This window comes from Triticum aestivum, chromosome 3A, assembly GCF_018294505.1.
Source record: "Triticum aestivum cultivar Chinese Spring chromosome 3A, IWGSC CS RefSeq v2.1, whole genome shotgun sequence".
Classification (NCBI taxonomy): Eukaryota; Viridiplantae; Streptophyta; class Magnoliopsida; order Poales; family Poaceae; genus Triticum; species Triticum aestivum.
The window spans coordinates 544,544,773-544,548,297 of NC_057800.1; the positions used below are offsets into that span (position 1 = coordinate 544,544,773).

At 41.1% G+C, this 3,525-nt stretch overlaps 1 long non-coding RNA gene across 1 annotated transcript; it reads left to right on the plus strand.

Moving 5' to 3' along the window:
• Window positions 1–261: 261 nt before the first annotated feature.
• Window positions 262–2,234, plus strand: LOC123058593 (uncharacterized). Its single transcript, XR_006427241.1, has 3 exons — window positions 262–435; window positions 628–751; window positions 2,168–2,234. It is a non-coding gene; the product is annotated as an uncharacterized lncRNA (long non-coding RNA).
• The last annotated feature ends 1,291 nt before the right edge of the window (window positions 2,235–3,525 follow it).

Sequence of the window (3,525 nt, forward strand, 5' to 3'; positions counted from 1 at the left end):
GCTGCTCGTTGACGTGTTCCTCCTCTCCCTCTGCCTCCGCTTAGTCAGCGTAGGAGCAGCGCAGCGATTTTGATGAGTAGGAGATGGAGCGCGTCACAAGCACCTTGGCTGCACCCTGAGGTTATCCATCAGGCAAACTGTCATCGCACTGTCGTTCACGATGCTACTCCCAAGCCTCCCGACAAGATTGTGCGAGTTGCAACTTACATGACGCAGATTCTTTTGCTATACTTCAGAAGCCAGCAATAGCAGCAACAACGTCGACGCAGCCACGGGCTGGACAAAACTTGATTAGCTTATTACTGCATCAATAATTTGTGCCTGTGGGACTCTTTCACAAATCATGTCAACGAGACTAGCAATTTGAAGAGGCTGCTGCACATGATATGAAGATATTGGCATATACAGTCCTAAACATAAGTTTCAAAATAGCAGGTCCGTTGTAGCAGTGAATTTTCCTAATGTACTGTAACCTCATTTGCATCTACCTAACCTTTCATCTTCAATTTTTGTATGCATCTGGGCCCAAGTAGTTAAATAGTACATTAGTGTAGACAAAGAAGAGTTGAGCTTCCAGTACGCCATTATAACCACCTTTCCTAACTAGCTCTCTCTGGTTGGTTGAAGGTGTGGAGTTTAGCCCTGTTCCGCTGTATGGAAAGCCATGACCTCCACACAGATGATGCAAGAGGAAACAAGCTAGACTCACAACTTTGGTTTTCAGGCATCTTCACCAACAAATATTACCCTGGTACTGACAGGTTGTTAGTATTATATAAGTATACTTGTTCAGCCTTTCCATGTGTTGGTCTGAATATCTAAACAAGGAAGCAGGCTCAGTTGCTCACCAACCTACTATTGCTGCCAACAAGTAGCCAGAAGCCCATAGAAGACATTTGCATTGATCACAGAAAAATGAAGTATTGAATTTGTAGGACATTGTCATCCTAATCTGGTTCCCACATATTCAAGATGTGGAGATTAGATCTTTGCTCCAATAAAGCCATGACCTTCAATTTTGTTGTTAATTTAATAACTGTTTTGATTTTGCCGATCGATCGGCTTATAAGAGCCAATTTGGTTTCTTGTGAACTAGATCATCCTATTTTTCATGATTATATTAAGAGCTTCCTATTTTTCATGATTATATTAAGAACTCACAGATCTCCTTCACAGCCACACCTAACCTGCACATCATCTAGATTCAAGAGAGCCCTACTACTGCACCCACCCTAAAATCAATGTAAAAACAAGGGAAGTTCTAACCCGATATCTCCGTCTCCTGTGAACAAATTTTAAGCCCGATTGATGGCAAGTGCATTGCATGTGTAAGTAATCTGGGTTGAACGTACTTGAGGTCTTCCATCACTTCTATTACTTGAATAGAAATTGTGCACATTGCACGAACTACCCATTAATGGGCAGCTGATATATATGATGCTTGGTTCATAATAGCTACTTCAGGTTATCCCTTCTGCTATATTTTTCGTACTCCCTACTTTTGTGAGATCTGAACTAGTAGAGAAAACAGACCGGGATATTCGGTTCCTACCTAGAGATGCAGTGAGGACTTACTGTATTGATTAGTCATTTGAAGAGTTAACTAGAAAGCATTTAGTATGTCTTCAGTTATGTTGTCGTGGGCTGTGCACACGATCCACAGACAAAAAAATAGCACCGTGCATTGTTTTTTTACATGCATGCAGCATGTGCAACAAATTTGCTACTATGGACTAAAAACAATCACCAACTAGCTGAATCAACGGACACTCTGTGGGAAGGAGAACAAGCATACTAAATAATGCAAAGCAGAGTAATTCCAAGATATTTTGAGAATTCATTGCAGTGGACTGTGTTGTGATTCGATTTTTCTTAACCTTGATAATATTGTCTTGGATTTGAAATGATGGTATACATTTATTCTTCTTATTTTGTATAGTTGTGAAGACCAAACTTAGAAAATTGTACCAGTTGTGGTTTCAATCGAGTTTGAGGCTTTTGTCAAATATAATTATGTTCCCTGTTGATTATAATTTTGTTCACGTAGATGCATGCAGTTTCTTGTTCGTTTTATTTGGAAATAATCTTGATTTATTCTACCGTCTTGATCGTAAAGCGATATTTTTCTCCTGACACTGTTCGCTGGTCACTGTGGTGAACTGAACAGCAAATCAAGGACTTTAGAGCCCGGCCGCAGACCTCACGGAGCACCAACGATAGCCTCAAGGTGATTCAACAGAGCAAGGTGATGAGTACTCAGCTGGCTGGTCAATATCAATGATCTTATCGGCCGGCAAAGCAGAGACGGACGACCACGGTCCCGACCTTGCCAACAGGCGGTGAGTCTTCTCCCTCTAAAACCTGATCGTGGATGCCCGACTAAGTCCGTTGAAACCTTTTTCACTTTGTCGCCGTGGATATGAGACAATAAATGGGATCAAGGGAAATTGGTCGGGCTCCAGCGGCACATGCTTACCACTGCTGACTGTTGCCGGGAAAGGTATGTTGGTTTGATTCTTTCAAGATCCCAAACTAAAACAAGTCACCTATGACATTTGAATGATGCAAAGGTTTGTTGTCTCTTCCCAAGAAATTGTGTGCAGAGAAGCTGCCTTGATTTTACATGCTGAACCTATTTTTGCATAATCAAACACTGACGATAAGAGAGATGAATGTGCAGTATGCTAAATTTGGGTATCCAATTGCAAAAGAATTGGATTATTATTTACATTAGAAGCAATCGGTGGTTTATTAGTAGGTAAAGATGGTGTGTTCTATGATCTCTCTTACCGATTTGCCAATATCATTTTGGGATTATGCATTAGACACAACCGCATTCACGTTAAATAGGGCACCATCTAAATCCGTTGAGATGACACCATATGAACTGTGGTTTGGCAAGAAACCTAAGCTATCATTTCTTAAAGTTTTGGGTTGCAATGCTTATGTGAAAAAGCTTCAGCCTGATAATCTCAAACCCAAATTGGAGAAGTGCTTCTTCATAGGATACCCAAAAGAAACTGTAGGGTACACCTTCTACCACAGTTCCGAAGTCAAGATCTTTGTTGCCAAGAATGGAACATTTCTAGAGAAGGAGTTTCTCTTGAAAGAAGTGAGTGGGAGGAAAGTAGAACTTGATGAGGTAATTGTACCTTCTCTCGAATTGGAAAGTAGCTCATCAGAGAAATCCATTCCCATGATGCCTACACCAACTAGAGAGGAAGCTAATGATAATGATCATGAAACTTCAGACCAAGTTACTACTAGACCTCGTAGGTCAAACAGAGCATGTTCCGCACCAGAGTGGTAGAGTAATCCTATTCTAGAAGTCATGTTACTAGACCATGACAAACCTACGAACTATGAAGAAGCTATAATGAGCCTAGATTTCGATAAATGGCTTGAGGCCATGAAATCCGAGATAGGATCCATGTATGAGAACAAAGTGTGGACTTTGGTGGACTTGCCCGATGATCGGCGAGCCATAGAGAATAAATGGATCTTCAAGAAGAAGACTGACGCTGA